This window comes from Marmota monax, unplaced genomic scaffold (assembly GCF_021218885.2).
Source record: "Marmota monax isolate L192 unplaced genomic scaffold, Marmota_monax_Labrador192_F-V1.1 WCK01_AAM20220418_F8-fsc00099, whole genome shotgun sequence".
In the NCBI taxonomy this organism is placed as follows: Eukaryota; Metazoa; Chordata; class Mammalia; order Rodentia; family Sciuridae; genus Marmota; species Marmota monax.
The window spans coordinates 5451300-5478818 of record NW_026692126.1 but is presented as its reverse complement, the minus strand read 5'-3'; the positions used below and the strand labels follow the sequence as shown (position 1 = coordinate 5478818).

At 33.2% G+C, this 27519-nt stretch overlaps 1 long non-coding RNA gene across 2 annotated transcripts in view; it reads right to left on the bottom strand.

Annotated features, from left to right (window-relative positions):
- The window catches only part of LOC124106893 (uncharacterized), a 79371-nt gene that overhangs the window by 30823 nt on the left and 21029 nt on the right, over window positions 1-27519 (bottom strand). The window contains exon 2 of one of the 2 annotated variants that reach the window (XR_006856222.2): window positions 13836-13990. This is a non-coding gene — a long non-coding RNA (uncharacterized LOC124106893). Of the gene's footprint in view, window positions 1-10727; window positions 13991-27519 lie in introns of those variants that run through there. The other variant, XR_009228788.1, reaches the window with a different exon arrangement.

The following is a 27519-nucleotide window of genomic DNA, read 5'->3' as shown; positions in this document are numbered from 1 at the left end:
TAAAGAAAAGTGTCATAACATAATCTTCTTAATATCCATTTACAAGAGTTTTTAAGTTTTACTTTTCACCTATTTCCCTAGTCTATCCACAAACCTTACATATCAGAAATCTTAATCTGTCATATACCTTAGAGGATTTCTTGCCCTCCTGTAGAAAGAGACACATTTAAGAGTAGTTACACTACAACTCAAAGAAGAGGATGACTAAACAAAAGAGAATATTTACAAATACTATTTAGCAGTTTAAAAAAAGCTCAAAACAAACAAAACTATCATACATATGAAAAGACAATCCCCAAACTCAGGAAGGTGGCAGAGCCATGGCAAAGATCTTTGTAGGTACATTTCAAGGGGCATCATTCCTATCAAGCCTGGCTGTAAGGGTAGACATCATTTTAAATTTGTACATTGCATGCTCTGCACAACTATATATGAAGACTTTGAAAATAGTAATTTCTGAAGAAGAGAGTACAGAAGTTGCTTCATCAGATGTAGTCTGCTGCTCTAGTTCTCAAATTGGGTAGTAGATTTACAAGTGCTCATTACATTGCATACACTTATTTGTATTTATCAAATAATAGACTCCCTGATGTAATTTCTAGGATACATCTTAGGATGGTGGGATAGAATAAAGTGAAGATCTAACATCTAGTGTTTTCCATATGTGAAAAAAATTTTCCTCCTACTCTACTTTTGCCCCTGAAAATGACTATTATCCCTTTTCCTTTACTTTCAATAAAAGGAAAAAATATGTTTTAGTTAAAATATTGCATTGCATGGATTTATTTAGCTGCCTCATATTCTGACAATAAAATACTGGTCATGATTATTTGTCAAATGTCAACTAAATGCAGAGACATCCAAATCCTAATTCAATGAGAAAGTGATACGTCAAATTTTCCCTGCTTTCAATTAATATCTTCTGTGTTCCTTACCTGGCTCCCCAGGTAAGTCAATCATGTCGACAGACCTGTGACATTTTCAGGTTGAGAACAAGGCTTTACTCATCAAGCCTGCTATGTGCCCAAAGTCCCCTTAATTCTATTCTGCATTAGTAGAGAGATGTGATTTTTCTAAACAAAGATAATAAGACTAAAGTTGGTTAAAACAGTTTGGAAATTTGAGAATCAATTTATTTGCAATGTTTGGCTTTTGCCAAAAAAGAAACACATATTATGGTACAAATTCAGTTAAAGCTTGTCTAAGATAGTGTTACCTTAATTAAAAAAAAAAAAAAAACTTCCATAGGTATGTTAAAAATCACTGATCTTCAAAAAACATACTGCATCTGAATCTCAAAATGAATTTGTGATTTAAAAAAGTTGATTATTTTAAAGAATTATTCAAATTGACTTTTGAAAATGCACGAAATCCATGTTATATATTGTAGCATGGAAGCAAAATTATTTACCAGTTACTAATTTAACATATGCTCCTAGAAAGAAAATGGATTTTACACTTTAAATATCTATAGCTACTTATCAATATACATAATATTGGCCAACATGAAGGTCTGAATGATTATGTATTCCTGCTTTTATCAGTCTTTGATAAGAAAAAGTTCATTGTTTTGTAAAAAATGTAACTTTCTTATATATGCAGGAATACTCTAAGTGAAATGTTAATTTGCAGAGTTTTTATTGTTGTCTCTTTAATAAACATTATGTTAAAAGTACATATTCAAATTAAAACTTGTTTCTCTGCTGACATTTGAAACACACCATCTGCATTGTGTGCTATACCAGAATGCAGAAGGCAGTTCCTTCCCTTTATATATAATAGTCATCCTATTATAAACTGGTTTAACATTAAAAAAAAACAAACTTGTTTTGAGAACAAAAAAAAATTTTACCTATGATTCTCTGATGGACACACATTCTTGTTTTTAATGTAATGTGTGTCTATAATACGCTATGTGCCATGTGAGACATAAAATAGAAAATCTTAAAAGCAAACAAAAATTTGGAGTCAATGAACAGCAGAAAAAAGGAAGGAAAAATATCTATAAATCATTTATGTTAAAATAATATAAATCAGTGTCTCTTTTGTCCATCTTGATTAGGTCAACTCATAAACCTAGTATAAAAGACAATTTGCTCATTTTTTTTTCCTAGCAAAAGAGAAAAATGAGGGCCAGTATAGTATAGAAGAGTTTTTAAATGAGCCATACTGACAGATTGTAATACGGTGCCCCATCAGATGACGTGGTGTTTTGACTGCATGGCTACAGAGGGCTATAATTTAAATGCCATTAAAGACACATAGGCTCTAGCATGGAGACAGGAACACTGAAATCTTTTGGTCTGTAGTCACAATGCAGATAAAATTGTTCCTTTGATCTTGTGACGCTGAAGTCTGTTGTCCAGAAGGGAAACATCTTTGTGCTTCTGTCTTAAACTAAGACAGATTTCGTTTTCCATCTAAGTCATTGTGTTAACACCACATAAAAAGTAAAGCATGTTTTATCAAGAAGAGCTGAGCTTTCTCCCTTTGTTATTTTAGGTTACATCATGATTATGCAGTGCTCACAACAATGTGCCCGAAATATTTGCATCTGGGTTTTAAAGTGAGTGGACTCAAATGTCCTGATATTAGCAGCTCAATGGCATTTGAATGTTAGGAATTAAGAACATTGTAATTTTTTTCTTCTCTCCTTTATTTTTCTTTTGAAACAATAAGCAGATATTTTGCTCATAAGACTAAGCAAAACTTTAATGTTTGACCTCTGTGAGGAAACTCCATAGCTAATAGTCTATAATAGAATATGTGCTACATTTGCATAAATCATACCAAAAGCTCTCCAGATCAAGTCTCTACTGAAAAACCTGTAAAATTTTAACAAAAATTTTGGCTTTAAATTGTAATTTAAAATGTACACACTAATTTTTTTTTAATACTGAGGATGAAACTCAGTCTATTCTGCATTGTCAAGGGGGTGGTACAATATTAGACATTTTGATAATAGATTAATTAGATTGCATTTCTTTGGAAAATCAGACAAGAGGAAGAAAGAATGATTTGCTCATAGTCTTTAATTTAATAGAGTTATAGATAAAGAGCCTTTATGTCAAAAACATTATTTTTAGATGGCAGTATGTTGATAATAGTTTCCAGAATCTATTCTATTTTCGGTCTTATTCATTTGTATGGTGATTATCTTTCATATTAAAAAATAAAATGAGCAATATTCTATTTAAAAAGTAGATACTGAGTCAGGAATATTTTTGCCAAGATTTAGCCAATTATTAAAAATACATCTATCTATTCTATTATTATATATAAGAATGATTTCCAGCTTCTTTTCCAGGTGAAAATCTTGAGATAATTGAAGGAATGTGTTTAATGATAAAAAACAACATTTTCATTCTATTGAAATTTATATTTTTTGGTGGGGATATCTTGGTAATAAACTTTGCTAAGTCAGGTTTGAATAGCTTCAGGTCACAATATCTCCTACATAAATCATCTGTTCTTCTCCCCGCCTCTTTGCCTTGATAGATTTTATAATATCATGGTATAACAAAATTCTAAAAGTCAACTTTCTAATCAAGATGTCTTTGGAAAGTTAAAAGTGATTTGATTTAAAAAGTGTGAGAGAACAAAGGAAAGAGAAGCTTCATGAATACTTTCTGACACAAGTCATGCTCAAAGGAAAACAATTCAAATTCACTGGGCATTTCTGCAAAACACTCATCAACAAGCAAACAAAATCTTATCTAGAGCCTGTAATTGAATTCTTCATTATTCTTGTTTTTTTCTAAATATTGAAAATGGTTTGTATTCAACAGAAACAGAGGCTTCTTTTGCTCTCTGTCCCAAAGTGGGGCAAATGGAGATGATTCTGTTGACAAGCCTTTGCCTACTGTTTATTGTTATCCAGCTGTCGCCTATGAGAAGATGCTGGAGTACAGAGTCCCAGGCATGATATTTTCCCCAGTGCTCAGTACACATGCCCAACAATGGAATCTCTGACTGCAAAAGGGTGTGTCCCTGACACTTTTGTGTGAGTGGATTGCTTAGTAGTGAAGAGGACATCGCTGTCATTGCAAAACAACAATGCCCAAAAGACCATCATATAGAGGGAATCCTACTTTACTGATTCTGAAAATAATTTATCTGTCTATGAATGCTCAGGAACAACCCAAGATTGATACAGAATTTGCTCTTACTCATTGTGTGCTGATGAAAAGTTAATTACAGTTAAGATTAGAAAGGCAACAGTATTAAAAAAAAAAAAAAAAACAGGACAGTATGAAGGGCAACAAAAACAATCCCAGAGAATGTATTGCATACTTTGTATCTGATTTTGAAAAAGCTTTTAAAAATTCATATCAACATCTTTCTGGAACCCATGATTGTTAATGGTTACCAGTATCAGCCCCAGGCAGATTGCCTAGCAAGATTTTCTAGAGCAGTGAAAGTAAACAAACCAAGTACTATCTAAACACATATTTATTTTATGGTTATTTAAACTGTCAATATACAATGAAGGAAAAAAAATGTCAGGAGAATACTCAACATCTTCTGGGTATTATAGGAAGTGGCTAAAACTGAATGCTTAAACATACGCAAAATAAGAATCAAAAAATGTATTATAAATACAATATGAAAACAATTTTACTGAGAAAAGGATATTGGAGATTATAGTCACTTAATAAAAACATAATCTTTTTTTAATCATTTCAACTTGACTGCTAAATTATGAGAGGAAGAGATTGAGATTTAATCACCATGAATGTAAAATTTTCAGAGAAATAAATAAATAATACATTAAACAGCAAATTGTGACAAATAAAAATAGGCAAAGGAGAATCATGGGAAATTTTTGAAGGAAATGTAGGAAAGTGGGAAAAAGATAAATAAAAAATAAAATTTGTAAATTAAATCAAACCAAATCATATATGATTTTTATTTATGCCCAGCAGTGCTATGAATCAGAATAACCCTCAATCTGTTCAGGAACAAAACAATTTAGTTTCTAGGAGATCACTGGCAATCATGTTGATTAACAAAGTGATTGTAGGTTATTACTAAAATCAATTTCATTCTTAATTTTATGAACAAAAAACACTAATGCTCTTAAAATCAAGATAATGATTATTTATAGCTCATTTCAAAGATTAATTAACAGTGAATGCATCCAGCAGTCATTCCTTTTGGTTATTTTTAAAGAATACAAACAATCTAAGTAAACAATTTTTAAATTTTATCAGACCCCAAACACAAAATAATTTCAGACATGTAGTGAAGCCAAAATACACTTGGGTTTGCCCGACACTTAAGAATTCTAAACTTCTTTTGGAGGTCTCTGGATTTCTAGCAAATTTATAAGTATCTTAAAATTTCTCTGTTATTAACTGAGCACAGCTTGCTAACTTAAGTAAATTCATTCTCTTCTGGCAATTTGTATTGGAGCTTGCCTCCTATCTTGATCATTTGAAAAATAACAGCAAAGTGAAGTTGTCAATTAAAACATTCAGTATACTCTCAATAGGGGCAGAATGAGGTTTAATTCTCTAACTTGTATCATATTTAAAACGGATGAATTTGGAATATGATCCTAATGTAGTTTTGTCATTCAGAGAAAGACAACATCCATAACCTGTAAATAGTTAAGATTGATGTGTGATAAATTGCTTGTGGTTTGAAACCATGGATGGTACCAGATAACTTAGTGCTTTCTAATATCCAAACTTTTTGAGCTGCCAGAGAATGTCCAAACAATCGGGGCTCTTTGGAATGTGTCCTTAACTTCCTGCTATGGGGCAGGAACCACAGCTGCCACAGAAGCAGTGGGTTCCCAGATGTCAAGGCTGTAAGGATAGTGAGGTAATTGCAGGAAGGAAGGGATACAATTTTGTTATCACAGATTACCCTGCCCATTGAATACAGCCCATAAAGCACTCATGTCAGCACTTTGGATGTGCACAGTGTGAACGGGAGGTCTTTGCGCTACAGTGTGGAGGTTTGTACATTTGCTTTTGTGGCAGATAACAGGCCAGATTCATTAAAATGTGTAGGAAAGAAGGAGAGTAAGTACTCTCCAAACTATCTTGTGGACTTAGGAGACAAGTATTAAGAGGCGTTAGCAAAAGTTAGTTTTTCAAGATCAAGAACTCAATAATAAGGTTTAATTTTAAGTGTTCTAATACAACAACTGACCGGTGCATTAAGAGAATAGAAAATGTTTGGACATGGATAAATCAATGAGCAGCTTGTGTTTGGACACTAGTGACTGTACAGAGGAGACAGTCTGATGACTTTCCGGTATACAACCAAGAATGATTTCTTTCCCAACTTGCCTTGTTATATGGTGAAAAAATGACAAGTTATTAAAAAAAAATTCAGTAGCTAGAATCATTCAGAAGCTAGAATCAAGGAGTCATATTTCTTTATGAGAGTTTTAAAGAGTACACTATTTTGGCATTTTTCACTATCAAAAGCAATATGTATTGTTCAGAGATTATTGACATTAATTCAATTTGACAATTTCATCTCTCCTGTTCAAAGACCTGTATTGTTATTTTACTAAGTGTAGATATTAGCTTAATATTTTGTGCAACTTAGTAGAATCATCATTGCTTTGGTTTCACCTAAAGCAAGGCAGATTAACTGAGCACACATACAGAGCTCAATGATCCTTCTCAATAACTTGCAGATTTGAGGATGGCATGCATTATGATTCAACACTGGATTGTTCTGCCCCTGTAGAGAGGCAGTTCATGTCTTCCTCCAACCCACCACCCTGTCCCACTAAACATTAACCTTTTCCTAGCTTTTGTGGGCAGCACCTAATATTATTGTCTCTCACTGAATTAATAGCAGTCAACTAAATAGCTGCAATTGACATGTGCAATTTTTACCCCATATCTCCTTCATTCTGTGTAATTTTTGAGTTAGGATTAGAACTTGACACCTGTTTTGTTAAGCCTGGCCTGTTACCTCTGACTCAGGAGCATCTGACTGCACAATTCCATAGCATCACACATATCATTGTCTAAATCAAGGCCACATTCTGAAGTTGCACAGCTCCCAGGAATATTGGTGATGGCCCTGCCTGTCTTTAAAAATGTTTTCATTTATGAGTCTGGTTAATTTATTCAATATACTAGAGGTCCTATCATTTAGTGTGATATCTTAATTTTAGTAAGATCTTGAAAAAATTGAAATAAAGGTTTTTAATAAGTAGGGCCTTGCTGTTCTATTTAAGATATAAAATATATAAAGACAACAGCTATTAGAAACTTTGGAGGAAATGAACACTGGGAAGAGACTAGTTCATTCTTTTGGGGCAGTGAAATGAACATAATTGAGAAAAATATGACCAAATTGTTGATAAAAAGGTGTTCTGTTAGTTTAGGAAAGCAAACTTTTACTGTGTTGTGGGCAATAATTTTTTTAACTAATTCATATCTCTGTCAGAAGTTTATCAGTTTTGTTTTCTTTTAATGTTTCCTGTCTTTCAAAGGCATGTGAAATATCCCTTATTGAAAACAACCCCTCTTGGGACTAGGGATGTAGCTCAGTGGTAAAGTGTTTTCCTATCATGTGTGAAGCCTTGGGTTCCATCCCCAGCACCATTAAAAAAAAACATTTAAAGTTTAAAATTTTTAAAAGTAAAGTAAAGCAACCTTTCTCAGAAGTCATTTGTCCTCATGGTAAACCTGATTTAGTCTAATACAAATAAATGAACTGAATTCATATATTTGCTTATTTATTTCATCTGCATGGTCTGTGCCATTTATAATAGAGAAAGCCAAATTAAGAAGCTACACATGAACTTTAAGTTCCATAAAAGTGGCTCTCTGTGGTCTGGATCACCTAAGAATTTGTGAGAAATGCAGGATCCCAGGCTTCATCATCTGAATTAGATTCTATGGGCACAAAACCCAACATCTTTATTTTACCAGATCATCCTAGTAGTCAGGATACAACTCAAATTTGTGAAACTGACCTAAAAGATCTATGGTAACTAAACATTGCTTCAGTAACCAAATTGAAAGAAATAGGTTCAGAGTACCTTGTTAAATTAAATTGCAATTTTTTATCAATGTGAGCTTATTCACTACAAAATAAAAACTGTTTTATTACATTTCAGATACACTAACAACACAAGTTCTCATAGCTCCTCTACTTTTATTGTATGTAATGCTATTTATTACCAGGGAAAGATTCATGGTAATTTAAAAATGCAATATATAGAAACAAATCATCATTATCCTAAGCTCTTCATAAAGAAAGACAAATTAAACCATAAAAGTAATACCACTTTATGATATAGTTACTATAGGTTGGAGCTACAAAATATCCTAAGTTTTAATTCTATAACTTCATACAACAGATTCGTGGTGGTGTGTTTAGTGAAATCAGAATTAATGCTTGAGCCCATATCTATCCTTAGTGTGCACGCTGGGTCTATAAAAGACAAACCTATTATCTCCCCATTCATAGATCCAGAGAACTTATTAAGATTTCAAATCTTAGAAATATAATAAAGAAGAAATTGGAGTATGTATGAATTTTAGTGCCCCCATGCCATCTAGTAAAGGGCTTTAAAGTAGGTAAATCTGAGGAGCTTTAGGAAAATCGGTTTAGTCATATGATGTGCTTAATTGGGAAGACACACACACACACACACACTCATTAGACAGTTATTAATATTCTGAAACAAAATATTGATTAATTGATATACCTAAGTTGTCCAGGGTGCTCTTCTGTTGAAGTTAACTCAAGCTAAAACATCCTGGCTTAACAATTTTCACAATTTTTGCAAGAACAATGGATCAATACTATCTGTTTTTCATATGGTCTAATGCTTTAAGATTCTGTACTTCCTAGCTATTTCTCTTTTAATCATTTGTCTCAGAGGTTTCCATGGGATTATCATTTTGTTCTTTCTACACACACACACACACACTCACACATACACACACACACACACACTTACACTCAAAACAGAGGCATGTCAATTAATAGTTTCTCTAACATCTCACTGTAAGCTAAAACAAAATAGTTGATAGTTGATAGTTTGACTACATGATTAACAGCCCATCTCAATCATCTCAAAGCTTCACTTTAGATTTTTTTCTTTTACTCTCAATATTTCATTCCTCCCCAGGAAAACTGTGCTTTAATAAATGTAAAAAGCTAACTTTTATGGGAAATCACAATGAGGGTCACTTTTCTGCTAAAACAAGTTCCATGTAGAATCATTCTAATGAACTATTATTTTGTTTTCTGCTGTAAAATAATTTTCTCTGGAGATGCATTACTGTATTTAACTATAATATCCATTAATTTTTTTCATGTCCAGTTAAAGGCAAACATAATACCAGGCTTACATTCCAAATGTTCAAATGAGGCACAAAAGTATAATTCTACATTCCAGATCCCTTAAAATCATGTTATCTAGCAAACAATTCAAATTGTGAAGGCACCACTGAAATTCCAGTTTTATACATCCTTTGATTTTATATCCTGAAGAAACATTTCCATTATAGAGCTGTTCTTAACTTAGCATGTAAAAGATCTGTGTATACAGTTTCTATTAATGTGAATGCACAGAACCAACATAACTCTTTTTACATATAAATAAAAGAAAAAAAATGCCTAGACAGGTGGTTGTCAGTCATGGTAAGCTTGTGTTCTCTCAAAGGCATTTGGGAACATCTGGATATTGCTATGAAGGGGAGTGTGCTCCTGGCATCTAGTAAGTAGAGTCCAAGAATGGTGATGAACATCCTCCATTGTACAGGACATCTCCCCACACCAAAGAATTTTCTAGTCCAAAATATCAACAATGCCACTTTCGAAAAACTTTAGAGAAGAACAAAAGACTCTCTGGTCAGTATAAATTGGCCTTAGTTATGTCATTTCCTTTTTATTCACTTGGAAAATGAAAACTTTCCAGCATAGATGTCTAACCCTGAAATATGAATAAAATTCCTTTTCCTTACACTCAAATTCTCCACTTCAACTCGAATTCCCAAGCCCCTGAACGCTTTCCTTTTCAGTGTTGAAAACTATTGCTAATGATTATAGCCAGCATTGAATTTCCATTTATAATCTATCATTTCTGTCCTGATGTTTTGAGTTATATGGTACATTGCCTGTGAATGTCCAGATTTGTCAATCAACTTCTTTTTCTGAAAAGCAAGTAAGTCATCCCATGTTGTTTACTTTAAATAAGATGGCATCTTACAAAGAGCAGTCGCTTCTTTCTCTGTATAATCATTGCTTTTAATATGACTTATTTATATTTCATCTCTAAAGCACAGCCTACTTTCTAACTAAATATATTTTGATCATAAAATTATCTTTCAATATGCCCTTTAAAAACTGTAATAGCTCTGAAATAATTTCTCTTGTATAAGATATAACTTTCCTTTTTTCCATTTTTTTGTTGTTGTTGTTTTCTTTTATCTGAAGGCTATTTCTAGGCTTTTTTGGTTAAAGATGCCTTATAAACTTTAGTGTAATTTTGCTACATAAAGTTAACAATGGATAAATATTGTTCTGCATTTGTAATTCATTTTAAAAATTTTAAATAAATAGCAGACAGAGAATGATGCTTTTTTTTTTCTTATAATCAGATTTGAATTTTGCTTGAATTGTACCTTTCAGAGATATCTGTAGAATTCAGAACAGGCAGGTGATACACAGCTACACTTCCTGTCCAGAAGATTCTCAGAATAGTGATTTGGTGTGAAGTAATTTTCATTGCAATGTTTGATCATGGACATCTTTATTAAGAATACAAATACCACATGCCTAAAAATTCTGATATAAGTCATGGATCTCTTCATACAGCATTAAGACAACAAACATCAAACCCAATTGTTACAAATTAGTCTACTTAAGTAGAAAAGGAAAGAAAATTAAGTTTGTCTTCATTTGTGGTGATTTCCTTGAACAGTTCAGGCTAACGGGAATGCAACTTTCTATAAGCTCAAATTCATTACTATAATATTTTATATGTCTAATATTAGACATTTTGATATTATATAAATTATTACAGTCTTGGAGATGAGGCAGATCTTGGAGAACGCTGAGTTTAGGGACCCTAAAGCACAGATTAAAAACTATGAGCCGATGCAAAATCCTGGTTTAATTACTGTTTTTCAAAATTATAGTATTTCTATTTCAATTACATGCAACCTTGATATTTTGGAACAAATTCCCTGAATCAGTAGTGGAAACTGAGAAGCACTTAAAGATTACTACTTCATAAACATGTTCATCTTTAACTGAAGAGATGATAGTTTTTTAAACATGTACGTCAAAACATACTTAGAACTAAGAAGTTATGATTTCTTAAATACATCTTAAGTCACACTGTTAAGTACAGAACTGTGTGGAAAGCTTTTTGGAGCTAATACATTCTTGTCTAATTTGCAGAAATGCTGCTTTTCCAGTATTAGCACCACACACATTTTTGTGTGATGTTTCAAATATTAATCTAAGAGAATATTTGGTTTTTTTTTAATTGTTTGATTTTCATAGAAAAACTAGAAAGTTGATTTGGGATGTAGCTAAATTTTTGAAAGTTTTGATTAACATTAATATTTATCAGTATTTTAATATCTCAGATTTTAAAAACATTATGTCTATCATATCATCAGGAGAAAACCATATTTTCTATAGGATACCACTAATTGCCTCTAATTATAGATCCAGCTGTTTGTTTATTTTATTTACAATACATAGCCTCCCCACTCCCACTTCTGTCAATTCTTATGAAAATGCATAAATGAGAAAATGGGATTTTTTCCCCCTATACATATATATTTTTTAAGAGTTCAATACTAAAAATGGGGGAAACACATTCTGAAGTTTTGACAATAGCTTACCTTCTTTTCTTCTGGGTAATCTCTTTATTCTGGTTAAAAACACAGGAGTATGATAAATAATCAGAATACAGAAAAAATAAACGGAGATAAGTATTGATACTCATTTATGTACAGAATTTGGGTATACTTCATACATCTACAGAAATCAGAACACATATTAACAAATGAAGTAAGTTTTTCTATATGAATAATATCCTCAGGAAATTTAATACATATTCTTGTTCATATTGAATGTTACACTTCACTATATGTGTATTTTGATGATTGGGTTTCTCCTCAAACATTTTTCAGAAATATTTTCCAAGAAAATATTTTCTTTCTCTAAATATATGCAAAACTATAATTAAGTCCATGGCATATGTAAACAAACTGAATGACTTAGAATAGATTATTTTCTGGACTTCTTTCTCTTCATCCAAAATATGAGATCTGCATTATATAATTTTTATGCTTCCTATCGGGTCTATAATTCTGCTAATTCCAATGACCATATAATGCCAAAATAGTGAGTATGCAAGCTAGAGGAGACATCTATAATTTATCATTTTGTTTAACAGTGACATCGTGTTACTATTAAATTTAGGCTAGAAATTATTCCATCTACAAATGTGGTTGCCTGACACCTCTATGTGCACACATCCTCTTTAAAATCATTCCTGGTCAGTGGATTTTTCCAAAATCCTCAAGCATAGCATGTTCAAAGTAAATAAGCCCCCACTGGATTGACGAGGTCCTTTGAGTGTCACAGTGTTCCCTTTCAAAACATGTTCTTTGTTTTCTAGAGTCATCTAACATGGAAGAATAGCCAGGAGCCAAGCCACTACTATTTTGCACATGTAAGCATGCTCCTTTGTTTAAAGGAAATGAAAGAAAAGTAAAACATGGAACTGTTAAAGACAGGGCTAATCATGGAATAGAAAGAGGGACCCACAGAAAAGGGAGGGATAAAAATTAACTGGGAATGGGATCCAGTGAGGAATCGCCAACAGAGAGACATCTTTAGAGCCCGAGGTCTGATTTCCTGCTAGACTCAGAAGGGTCCCCTTCTAGATGCTCAGCTCAAGTGGCCATCTCTTTAATTGGCTGACTCTAACAGCTGATTCAGTTACCACCACAGAAATAGAAATTACAGCTTTCAACCCTTCATTTTATCCTTCTTACCTATAATCCTGTAGTTCCAGTCTGTCTGACCACTTGTCAAAGGTTTTGTTTTGTTTTGGTTTGGTTTTTCTCATTTTGTTTTGTCCTTTTTAAAATTTTCTTTAAATGAGTGTAGCTTCGGGGGGACACTTAAGCATGCTTTTACACAGAAAACAGTAGACAGCCCTGGAAATTCTTGAGGAAAAAAAAAAGTCCTTTGGGAACATGAAATGGCACACAGGGCACACAATAACGATTCTCATAATTGAGATTGTCATGTGTCTTATTAAAAGCTATCATTTACCTGAAGGTCTTTCTTGGAAAAAAAATGCTAAGATGCTTTACAGATTTTACATAAGAATGTTTTTCAAAGCCTTAGTGATCTATTTTCATATGTATGTTGTTTGGTGAGGTCCTTCAAAGGGCTTCAAGGTTTACTTTTATATTTAAAAAAGAGTGAAGATGAAAGGTATTATTTGAATACAGCAGTGCATTCAGTGGCACCGAGATGCTTATTATAACTGCCCTGATGAGACAGTCGAAGCGTCTCATGGATGCCATTCCCCTCTAATGTGTGTTTAGGTGCCCTGGCTGCTGGTTCGCCTAAGTGATGTGGCATACATTTGATGAAAGGAGAGTGAACAACATCAATTATAAAAGACATCTGCTAATGAGAGGAAGAAAAGAAGAGAGAGAGAGAGAGAGAGAGAGAGAGAGAGAGAGAGAGAGAGAGAGAGAGAGAGAGAGAGAAGGAGAGAGAAGGGGAGAGGCTAGAGAAAAAAGGAAAGAAATTCTCCAACATGGAAAGAACAAAGCATTTCCATTGAGCTCAAAGAAATGACATACCTTAATCACATTCTAATTTCAGGGTACAACTAACCAAGCTCTCTACTCTCCTTTGGAGACATTCACGTTTCTTCAGTCTCTGTGGAACTGTCATGGGAGGTGTAGATCAAACTGCTTCAGTTCTGATTTTAAATTTGTTGGTCATTTTAAGATGCCTATGCAAAAGAACAACAAAAGGATTATGTATCACTCAGGCCAAGTTAAGCAAATTAGTTAAAATTGAGTTTTATCCTTTTATAAGGATGTTTTCCAATCCAACAATCCATAAGAATCAGCGAACTTTTAGCATCCCAAATCTTTCTTTTTATATAGGGCTATTGATTTGACCACAGAAATCATTGTTTGTGTGTGTGTGTGTGTGTTTTATTCCATAAATGAACCTCATGAAATAACAACTGGAGATCCCTGAAAAAATAAGCCAATAATTTTGGATATCTAAAGCATGCTAATTAAGTAAAAGGATTACTTTTACTTTTGCTTTGAAAGCATTTCCCATAGGTAAAAATATAAAATAAAATATTAAATAATATTAACTCAATTATTAACAAAATCTATATTTTATTCACAAACATCTTAAATATATTAGTCTTGTTTTTATCATCTAATTAAAAGAAACTAACTTATCTATTAATATTATGTTATCTTTATATCATTCTTCATAATAATAATTGAATTTTTAAATATTGAAATAAGGAAATATTGACTAGGATTAAGGAATGTATTTTTTTTCTCCTTTCAATCAGGCAAAATGAAGGCAAGCTAATGTGTTGCTTTTCTTTTCAATGTTGAATTAGAGAATCCTGATATATTGTAAAAAGAAAACAAAAAAGACCATAAAAAACATTGTTTAGAATGCATGTTTGTTGGTTTTCTTCGGCTACTTGTTATATATTCTGTCTTCAGGAATGTATTTCTATTCTTTCATCTCAAAAGACTATCCATATTTTCTTGAATATATCTCACAGTGCAGCATGGTTTCTTCCCATGAAATTCTGTGATTACTGGCACCTGGAGCAAGGCTCCCAAGTCTGCTGAGGAGGCACAACTAAAGAGGCGTGAATGACCCTGAAACTGCAAGGAAGCCACTGGACAACTTCACATCTTTGGAGGCTGAGGCAGAGGGCATGGCAATGTGGGCTCAACAGTAGAGAAGCTATGTTCTGGCTGAGTTCCGTGTCCCTCTTGTTCATTCTCTAGCTATTCTGTGCACATCCCCTTAGTCATCAGATGACTAACGGGAGGAAGAGTTTAATACGTATAAATAAATATGTCAGCTATTCTTTAAGAAATTTTTAATCACAGAGTATCAGATTTAATGTTACAGAATGTTCAAACAACCTGAAAAATCAACAAATACACCAAGCAACTGGTCGGTTTGGTGGTGACAACATAGCTTTGGACTGATTTATGTTACTGAATTCAACAGGGACTTCTTATCCATATTAATGAGATGGAACTGCTTTGCATATTCAACTTTAATGTTTGAAAGGCAACAAAAATTTACACCCTTTCTTCTCACTCTACAGTGAGCATTTTGGAGTTAATGCTGACTTTAGAGATTGATCCCCAAACAATTTCTTACAACTGGCAAAATTCTTTATGTTACACATAGAGAAACTGAGGATCAGAGACTCACTAAGACTCCAGCAGAGCCGAACAGCATTAAAAATGGAGGCTAGGCTGCCAAACCATCAAACTGGTATTGTTCTCTTTTGATAAGCAAATGAATAAATGCTTGGAGTCTTTAGATGGAGCATTTTAATACCAATTTCATTAGTTAATATTATATTAAATTAATTAATATGACATTTTAATATCAATTTCATTAATTAATAAATTATAAATATCTCATTTAATCGCTATATAGCATTCTCCTTAGACTGGAAATGATCGCTAGACTATATTCTGACATAAGCATCGTGTGAATAAAGCATTAGTTTATTGGTCATAATATCCTCAGTATCTTCCAAGATATCTCTTATTGATTCTGGAGTAATTTGTCACCTCTGTTTCTGTCTCTCTCTTTTCCTCTCTAATGTTCATGTTGACTAAAGACATTTAAGGATCTTAGGAACTCGGAAGAGGGTGGTAAAGTAAAAAAAAAAAAAAAAAGTGTTCTTGATTTTTTAAAAAAACTTTGTTATAAACTTTGTTTTTTTTAATTAAAATGTCCCCGGTGTAATTTCTTGGTCTATTACCCCTGACAGCTACCATCAATTATATTTTAACCTGTTAATGATCTAACACTTTCTAAAACATAAAGCCAAGTTTTGTGCAAGGATCAAGCCCATCTATTAGAGCACAAAGCTCTCAAGTGGGTCGGTGGGCATGCAGGCAGCCAAGGCTGACCTTCCTCAGTAGCTGATCTTTCTTTGTCTCCCAGTCCTAGCCTCTGCACCTACCCATTGCCTGGTACCGACTGGAGGCCAACCAGACGGCCCTTACTGCTAGATGCCAGAAGAAGGTACTGTGGCAGCCAAGGCCCTGGGCACACAAGCTGAAACTTGCATGCTTGGCAAGTCTCAGATGCCAAGGTTTGCATGTCTAATAAACCACTCTCTGCCTCTCCAGTAATGATACCCTGGGGCTGCTGGGAGGGGATTCTTTTTATAGGAAACATACTCATAAGGATTTAATATTATCTTTCTGAACCCTTTGATTCAATAGGTTAAAAAAAAAAAAAAAACAGAAACAACTTTCCTTCTTATTTTCTAGACCCCATGATGGGAGGCAGTGTTAATGCTTTATGTAACAGTAGTATGTAATCAGCTTCCCTCTACTGAGCTCAAGATTCTTTTTCCTTTTCAGCCACGTGCTTTCAAAAAAAAATAAAATAAAATAAAATATCTTGCCACTGAATGTCTTTTTTACAGACTGAAAAGACTTTTAGGTTAAACAACATTTGTTAGGCTTTGATGCAATCAAATGTAATTTCAATCTTCTTGAAATATTCAGCCCTGCCTCTCTGAAATTGCACATATGTGTCAGCTTTCAATTTTTCTCACTAGTGTTCTACACATGAAATCTATTTTCACTGAGAAAATGGAATCTTTGTGTCTTTGTCTCTAGGCGCTCGGCTTTCAGGCGTGTTCTGGCAGGGGCTCTGACTGTCGAGGCACTGGGGGAGGGGCCTGGTAGTCATTTGTCAGCTTTCTTGCATCTGTAATTTCTGGCTACTCGGCACTATTAGAGGGTCTAAGAAAGAGGGTAAGGAAGGAAGGTGGTGGGGGGAGCTTGTCATTGATGAAAGCCAAACCGGGAATAACTGCCCCATGTTAATGACCAAAGAGAGAAGAAGGGAGAGTCTGAAAAACTTTTATTGTGCTTTAATGAAAAAGATTTTTTTTTTTTTTTTGGAAATGGCTGATTTACAAAACTGCACATGGTAACATTCTCAGATCCCAGTTTAGAAAGCCCCTGTCCATATTGTGTTACCGATTTCATTGCTTTTAGCTTGGCAAGGGCTCATTGAAACTATTTTAATTTTCCACCAGTGGCTTCTGGTTATTTCTGCTCTTATTTCCTTGTAACAAAACTGACAGACCAATTAAACATCTGCATTTTAAAATCTGAATTTCCCCCATAACTGTTTTGCTTTTCTCCTTAAACTTCCAGATGTTTTGACTTCTTTATGATTTTAATGCATGCAAGTATATTTGCTCCTATTTCAAAGACATAGAGAAAGCAAGCTAGATGAACTGACCAGATGTTTCTATATGAAAAGCTCTGTAAAACACCAATAATCAGGTCAGCATTTTTGTCTTTCTATGGATAGATTTAAATTAGAATACACCTTATTGTCTTTTGGCACTTAACAGAGTTGATCTTTGCAACTTATTTCTGTGGGCTATTAGAGGTCAGAATTCACACTGTGATATATTCATTAATCGCAGCAGATGAACAAAGTATCCAACTTTGCTATCTTAGTGTCTAGAAGCCAGGAGAGAAACTGCTGTGATTTGGTTTTTATATTTATGCCTTTTTTTTTTCTGTGAGAGATAAGAAGTTGTAAGCTATGTAAAGAAACAATGTATGTTCACTCAGTTTCCTGCTTTGTACAAACATTAAAGGAATCATCAATATCTTGCCTTGAAGTGTCTAGCCAAGAGTTGAAAGAGTCTCTCGTATATTTCAAGAAAACCTGTTTCCCATAATTAATAACAGGAAGCTGGGTAAACAGACTTATGCTGACAAATGAAACTGAAACAGTAACATATATACAGAAACATGGAAAAGAAACAATGAAGCATTGTACAGTTGTGCCATCAGAGTTATTTCGAATGTACTTATGCAGGAGGTACTCACATAAAACTCCAGAATAAAAGATTAGTAATTTTATATTCTCTGTCCATTTAAACACATACTTACAGAGAGCAATAATTTTTCCCACCCTTCGTTCGTATTTACAAGTGATATCAGGCTACTTATACATGTGAAATCATTGTTTGCTAGAATATTGATTTTCAAACAAGCAAAAATGAAGGAAGAGAATACTTTTTAAACATATTATAAAAATTTTTAAAATCCATTTTCCAGGCACACTTTGGGAAAAGTGAACACCTAACAGGAAAATTTTGATGTAAGAGTTTTTGTGTTTTGTTGTTGCTTTTTGGAGGTGAGTGTGTATTTGTGAGTTCTGAGGGAAACAGAATGAGGCAGTCATTAATTAGACACATCACTGGGCAACTGGACCCACAGGTTTAATCTGTGGATAAAGCTTCCCCTGGATCTAATATATCTTCATCTTCTAACATATCATAAAGTATAGAGTGTCCATCTCAGTACTGACCTCAAAAGCAGCAGAATGAGGTGTTATGTAGTGTCTCTGTATTTTAGAAAGACTGGGCTCACTCTAACTTTTTGAATTTTTAAAAATAGAATCAGTGCTCAATTTACAGGTAATGTTAAGCAATGAACTGTTTGACCTTTTTAAAAAAATTTACATGTTAAAAGGGATTAGCCAAGAACTGTTAAATATAAAATTAAGCTTATACATATTTTTATTTCTGTTTGGTTAGGATGAATAAGAGAATGAATTGAATGATGAAAAAATTAAGGAAAAACTTTTGTTTTATGATGTGTTGTATTGTAAACTAAAGAATGCTTTTAGATTATACTAACACTATAAAAAACAAACTTAAATGAGTTATATAGCTGGAATTATGTACTTATTTTGGTAGGCTCTCAGTAAATCATACCTTAACACTAGAAGATGAGAATTGAAAATGACCTATGTGACCATGTGCAATATATATCAACATAACTGACATATGAATTGAAAACCAAATTTATTTATTTGTTTATATATTCATTAATTCATTCATTCATTATTAACCAAATCTTCAGTGGCTACAAACTTAAGGCGGGGAGGTTATAGTCAGAGTTTACTGGGCCCAATTACAAACAAATAGCAATTATTTAATATTTTATGTATAGATGAATGAAGAGAAGTTACTGTGACACACTTTATATCCCATAACTTGCATTTATTGTGGAAATTAAATGCAACCAGATGAATATTTTGAATTTAAGTGAACAGTTGAATTGGAAAAACTATCAGAGTGGAGCTTTGTTAATTGCAAATAAAAGTAAAGCATTTGCTGAGCTGTAAAAACTTTTTTTAAAAAAAGCAAAAATTTAAATCTAAAGTACACTTTATTTGGATTTTTTAAAGTCTATAATCAGCAATATATGCTGTATTAATTATTATCAGTACAGCAGTTATTAGGAGAAATATTTTAAGCATGTTAATGAATTCTAAATTACAAGAAATTTCAACACAATTGTTTTCTCTTAGATTTCCACTAAAAGAAAAGTAAAATTCACCAGATTTGTCATTAGATTTATGTGATTTCTCAAGTTGATGCTTTGAAAAACATGGAATATTTTTCCAAAAATTATAGGTAAAATTCTTGGAAAACCCTTAAGTATAAGCTATAAACTTTTAACTGTTAACTATAAATTTAATGGGAAAACAGATCACTGAGAAAAGAAGCATTTTCATAGGAAGAAGTAGTATATTGCAAACTTTTTTCAAGATATTTAAAGTTGTCCTTGGAAATGATTTGTCATAAAGATTTTATAGGTGATATGAGTTGCATTGTCCAGTAGAATAAATGCAGAGCCACCAAGGTCAGATAGGTTAGGGTCATAGAATCATCCAGTGCCTGGCAGAAAAGAACACTTTCCCTTCCTATGGTTCCATCAGAGCACACGATGTGCTAGTCTTTAGATGAAACCAATAGGGGGAAATTTGGTGTATTTATTAAGAAAACAACAATGAATTCTGTGCATAATTGCCACAGAGTCAATAAGTCTTCTTGCTTTTCTAAGAAAGAACTACAATTTCATTTCCTGAAAATGAGATTTAAAAGCAAAAATATTGTAAAGAATTTCAGTAGTATTATACATGGCAATGGACTTGGACCAATATTTAGGTCAAAAGGGACTGGGGGCATAGTTCAGTAATAAGGTATTTGATTAGCATGCATGAGGCCCTGGATTCAACCCTTTTATTTGTACCACAATAAAAGAAAAAGAAACAAAAAAAGAAGAATTTGTGTTCAAATCAAATAATTATATAGACATAAATCCAAATAAATAGAATTTTCAAGTTAGACTGATATAAATATTCTCATAGTAATGTCCTTTGGTGTAAGTAGTTTGTATATAGTCGTTTGTGAATATCACTCTTTGCTCATCCTTTGAGTATATGTTTAATGGTTTCTATGTCACACTGTCCTCTAATTTCCATTTACTTCTTAGTAACCTGATTTAGGAAAAACTGAATATCTGTTTCCTGGCTTCTGTCTTTCCTATTTATTTATTTAGGTCTGTCATTTGTAAATTTTCTCCAACAGCTATCCTAAAGAGACAAAATACATGAGTATGAAAGCAAGCTTACAAAGCTATTTCTTGACTCCTGGTGAAACCTGCCTTCTAATACTTTAGCAGCCCCTGTACTCTGTCTAGTACCTATTGAACTTCCAATACAAGTTCAGAGATTTCTGTCAGGACTGTCAAGACATATATGGGACAAACCCTATTAACAACGTTTACTGAGGAGCCTGAAAACCATCAGAGTATTGATACAGTTCTCTCACAGAGAATTTAGCTGTTTCAACCCCCAGCCCCCACCTCTGATTTTTCTTAAGATTCCTTGCTATCCTCAAACAAAACGGTAATTCTATTGTACACTTTCCCAAACAAGAACATTCTTTCAAGCTACATCCAGGTTCCTGGAGATCTTTTTTGCCTTGCATTTCATGTGTGCTTTCTTTAGCATATCCCAATGTATTTCCTGTCATTGTCATCTCTCTAAACACTGCAACCTGTAATACACACTGAGCCCACAGGAGGAAAACATGTTATTTTGATAATAATGTGCTAGCAGCAGAAATTATTAAGATTGAAGAGTAGTTATTAAAGTCTATTCAAACGTGAAAAGATGATGGTTGTGATGGACCTACATTGAAGTAACAATTAAATTTCTATTTGTAGCATAAACATAGGTCAGGACTGGACATGCATATTGTCTCTAAATATCTAGGGAGGCTTATTCTTCTGTAACAAACAACAGAACATACCCAATATATAAGGATCATTTTATTTTGCCTAACAATCAGAGATAAATAGTGAACTGTTACTGCCGTGCAATTAGCAATCTTCTTTCTTCTATCTCCTTTCCCACCATTTACAAAGAGAAATCAAATATGCTTTGCTAGAGGGAAAATTATGTTCATCAATTCTAATTTTAGAAAGTAAAAGCAGAACATTTGTCTTGGTGGTTTAACAAGTATACATAATACATCCCATCCATGATATATGCAGAAACTGAGTCCTGTTTTATGAAATCGGTGGGATAGTCAAGAATAAAAATGTTTTAAAGTATGTTACATTTTTATTTAAATGAAAAACTTGAATGATGTAGCTTGGGAAAAATTCCTGACTTTTAAAGAACCTATGGATTTACTCACAGATTGCTTAGAAAACTCCACATATGCATCATGAATTTTGTTAAATTTTACTTGCTGCCATATGAACGATTTATGGAAACATTGAATATGGGACATAAATTCTCTATGGAATAAAACTAGAACAATGTACATGTAACTTTGGGAATGGATGCAGCTCAATTCTGCATTTATGTTCAGTAGGGGATACTGAAGTCTTGAGCTCACCTTTATTGAAGTGTGATAAACTGGCATGTCACATCATACATAGAGAATGGGACACAAAACAGCTCTGCCTATTTCTGTTGTTTCTTCTTTCCCTAAATAAGTCTCCATTGCTCATATAAACAGGATACATGTCCTCTATTTAGCAGATCCTATTTCTTCATTAGTTTCCACATTTCATGGGATGAGAATCGAAATGAATAGCCATTTATATATCTGAGAAGAAAGTTTTTATTGAATGAGAAAAGCACAGATTTTCTTTTTTAGTTGATATATTTTGCACTTTCTCTTGAAAATTCTTGGGCAGAAAAGAATGATCAAGCCAAACTTACTGTGTGAGTTGAAATTCTATCATTTCAGATAATAAAAGCTATCCCCTTAACAATATTTATTAAGCAAAACCACTTAACATGTACTTATTTTTCTTTCAGCACATTACACATCAGATAACAATATCTTTTAAAAGTAATTAGCTCTTACGCAGTTAATGCTGTAGATTGTGAAATTTATTGACAATATAGTATTTTTAAAAAGAAAATTCTTCATGTGTATATTATTTTACTAGATTTCCATCTGTAATTTTAAGAAAAATTATCAGGCTATGGTCTTGAAGCTCTAGGAGGAAATATTTCTTATGCTAATTATAAGCTCAGTAAACTTAAATATTTGAGATATTTGTGGTTCTGAGAGTTTTTTTCTTCTTTTGCTAATGAGATTAGAAAATCCTGAACCCTGAAATCTAACAAAAAATCTAAATAACCATTTCATTGTATTCTCTCATATTTAGTATTATTCACTGGAAGCATAACAGAACAATACTAAAAAGAATACAGAGGATAAAACACTGTAATTTCTACTCTTATATAATCTTTTGAAATCATCTAAAATTTGCAACCCAGGGTTTAAATATGTCTGACTTTTATTCAATCTCATTTTCAAAAAGATAGAATTAAATGTCAACAATTCTGACAATGACTGTATTTTGTTTTAGTAAATCTATGTACAACCATTATAACATCTTCTGTAGCAAGGAAAATCACTTGTTTCCCATCACTTTTCTATGGGAACATATAAGATCTATGTTTTCACTGGAAGGGGACTAAGGTAGCATTTAACCAATGAGACTATTCCCAACAAAATTTCAGTACCATCTTTATTGCCCTTGGTGACTGTACATTTTTGTTGTTTTCCTTTTGGTACTGGGGATTGAACCTAGGGGCAATTAATTGCTGAGCCACATCCCTAGCCCCTTTTATTTATTTATTTACTTTTTAAAGACAGAGTCTCTCTAAATTGCCTAGGGCCTCAAAAAGTTGCTGAGGCTGGCTTTAAACTTGAAATCTTCCTGTCTCAGCCTCACAAGCTCCTGATACTACAGGCATGTGCCACTGCACCTGGCAGTAACTGTACCTTCTTAAAAAGAGACGGTTCTTTTCTGTATTTTAATGCAGTGTGTCCCTGATCGAGTAAACATGAATGATTATGGATAGAAGAAAATTCATTTTTTCTATTTCTTACAGTCTTCCAACTCTCATACTTAGGTTTAAAAATTCTTTTATGATCAAGGATTAACACAACATTGAAATAAAAAATAAGGATCTAACAAAAATATCTTGAAAGAGATGACAGAACGTAGCTTTGATAGGACAAATAAAGAGTTAAAACTTATTTCTGGATACTTCAAAGGCCGTGTAATTGTTTTTTTTCTGTAAGAAGCACTTGGTAGGAGTCGTTAATTTATCAATTATTTAGTCTCTCCACACTAATGGCGGTTTTTTCATTAGTTAGATTTAACTTAAATAATTACTTAGAAGTCACCTCCTCAGAAAGCAGAGGCTGTGTTTAATTCCCTGTTTTACTTCTTGCCACCTGACCAGAATATCAAGCACCTGAGGGACTGTCTATAAATGTACAATGACTTAAATTTTCCTTGAGTTTCCAGAGGAAGAGGGCTAAGGAAAAGAACACAATGAATGCTTGACTCCAGAGGCTGAGATTCTATTTGAGACAGGTGTGGATAAAGAGGAAATATGCAGAAAAGAATCTTATATAGGAAAAATGACTCATAAATGTGTGAGGAGGAAGACTTTACTGTCAATGTCCACATTTCCTGATTAAAATATGGGCGTTCGCATCATGTTCTAGCATCCTAAATATAAAAGTAGCTAAGAAATCTCTAAGAATCCTCCAATTCTTATTCAAGAAGAGTAAGAAAAGAGGTTAAAACTCTAACATACTAATAATAAGTGTTCTCCAGCATAATATCATCATCGTAATGAAATGTGTTAGCTGATTTGTGTGTTAAATTAAATGCACAGCTGATGGAGAAATATTTTGGAATTTGAAAAATAGGCCATTAGTTAATGTTTCAAAATAAATACATAGGCCATTGGTCAGGACTAGCAATACATTTACATTTTGCCACTTAGAAATAATTTGTTAAATGATCTCTTTAGGCATACTTTTCAGAATATTTACATTTTAAACACACATTTAAAAGTAAGGCAACAGGAAATACTACTAATAAAATGTAACCATCCCCCATATAGCTTGCTTGCTAAAAGCCATTGCCACAAAAATGACTCACTGCGTGTTTGTTTTCAGCTTACAAAATTCATATTCCTGAAAATACCTACACTAATCTTTGAAAATAATGTTAGCAATTTTTTGTGAAGCTACCTATTTAGTCAATATTCAGATTTTTTAATGCTAAAAATGCTTTATATATTTTAAGTCAAATTTCCTCTAAGACATACACATGGAAACTGGGAAAATGTGAACTTCAGTGAAGGGAATAGCAGGCTAGCAGCTCTGGGATTCATCTTGTAAAGCAAAGCCTATCACCCAGGTCTCTCTGAGAGCCAGGTTTAATCATAGCAGATGAGCTCTCTAGAGAATATGTGTGATGGTAATTACTCTATAGATATGAGATAACGGAATCCCCACCAGAAAAAAAAAGACCCTTCTTTAATCTACATTCAGAATCTTACTTAGTAAAATCTTAATGAACAATATGACTTTAACTCTGAATTAAACCACATCCAGAATCCAGCCATTTCTCATCATCTCCAGAACTACTGACCTACAAGGCACCTGTATCTCCTGCCTGGATCATTGCCATCCTTCCTAAGTTGTCTCCATGCTTCACCTTTGCTAAGTACCATGACTGCAGCCTAACCTGCCCCTCACACAGAAGCAGGACATTTTAAAGAGGACAGTTTTAAAGCTATGTCCACTGCAAAAGCTCTCCAATAACTTCTGATCCCACAACAAAATCTCATATCTTAACCCTGGCAGGTCAGGGCTCCCCATGAACACCCTCACTGTATCCCCACTGTCTTCTTCATTTGCATAATCTTTTCACTATAAGGGCCTTTCACTCTTCCTCAATTACCCTAATAAGATTCCACACATTTTCTCATTGCTATGCACCTGGTATGGAAAACTCTGGTGGTTCATGTTCCTCCCATTACCCTTTCAGCTTAAATGCTTCCTTACAGAGTTCTTTCCTGATAGCCTTGCAAAAATTGTCATACCCAACTTCCAACATTCTTTGACTTATCTTTTATTATATGGCCACCTGACTGATTATGTATGTGTTTACTGTGAGCATAGAATTTGTCCCTTTACTTTTGTCTCCTTGGCATTTATAAAAGTCCCAGACTTAAAACAAGTACTCAATAAATGTTTCTTGAGTAAAAGAATAAATGGATATTAATGATTCTCAGAAATATGTAAGTCATAAGATCATAGTGATACTTCTATTTTATGAAATTCATTTGTTTCTCAAGGTTTATTCTTTGATAGGCTCACTATTTATACTTTTAAATTATTAATATTTAGGACATAGTTCCATTAAAATAAGTAAAAGTAACCCATTGTCATTTATTAAGCACAGCTTTGTAAAGACATAGGAATCAAAGAAAAAGCTATTATGTAATAAAAATTGAACAACTGCTCTTGGATTTCCCTTGATTGTTCAGGCTTTTGTATTCAGCTTATCAAAATATATAGAACTAAAATTATTTCTTGAATTTCTAGGAATATTTTAGTTCTAGAACCAGCTCTTGGATTTTTGCATATTTTTTCAAAGTCTTTGTCCACTAATTCAATATTCAAACAAACATACATTTTGTACTATTAGATCAAGAGTGTTTGGTTGAGGGGCTGGTGTTATGGCTCAGTGGTAGAGTGCTTGCCTCGCATGTGCAAGGCCCTGGGTTCGATCCTCAGCACCACACATAAATAAATAAAATAAAGTTATTGTGTCCAACTACAAAAAATATATTTTTTTAAAAAAAGAGTGTTCTGTTGAGTGATTGCCTACCTTGAAGGAATAGTCTACTAAGGATTAAAGAAGCTGTGCAGGATAGAGCTAAAAGGTTATTGGAATTTAAAGAATTTAAGTGCAGCAATAGCAGATAGGGGAGATGCACTGGAAAAGGTGGTCTTTGAGTTAAATTGCATTTGAACATCCAGAAAGAGTAAGGAAAAATAATTTCAACAGGAGGAAATAGCATAAGCAAACTGGAGAGGTATATGTAACAAAACAATAGGTTCACATAATAATAGGAAACTTGAGTTATGATTGTTTATACATTTAAATTCTCTGTATAAGAATGCACTGAGATACAATGTGGCCTAGTGTTAAATGCATTTCTATACATAGTTGAGAAACATGCTTAAAAATAAAAACTGGTTTTCTCTATTTTTACAAGTTAAAATGAAAATAAATTTTCAGTGATAAAGGTAGATTATTAAAGCCATTAAAATATAATGGCATGCTATTGTAAGCCATGTATTCACATCTATCATTGAGCACTGCAGAAAACAAATTACACAAATTTTACAACATTCTTTATATTCAATGTAATCAGGATGTGTGGCATATTTAAGTGTTTTAACATTACATGGTGAGATGTATGCCTGCAGGTGCCCATTGAGATGCCTCACATATTTTGTATGCCCAGTGAGAGAAAACCTGGGGACTTTGCTAATAAGGAACCTTAAAGTAAAACTACTCTTCCTTTCCCCCCCCTTAATTTCTGGTGAGAATCAACGTTTTTTATCTTACGGTATGAAATTCTTGACTTCACTATAACTCTCTTGCTCCCTTCAAGTACATGGCAATGGAAGAGAATGTCACTTTCAGTTAGAATGTCAACACTGTGCATTTTCCACATCTGAAATATTTCCTTTTATATGATTTCTTTTTTAAATGAAGAATGTCAACATTTCCATGCAAAGTGGATTTGAGCAGGACAGAACACTTAATGTGGGTTGTTGGGGGACCCAAGCAACGTCAGACCCTTGATGACCCAGCATAGTCTCAACAAGTTGAGGATTGTCAAATGAGAATTTTTCCTCTGTGGGCTGCATTTGTTTTTTTTATACATTCAAATAATAAAATTAGATCTTGCCTGAAACTATACTGATTTAGTAAGTAAACGAGAACAAAGATGAAGAAGAAAGAAAATGGCTGTTTATTTTTTTCAGTCTTTGTTTAG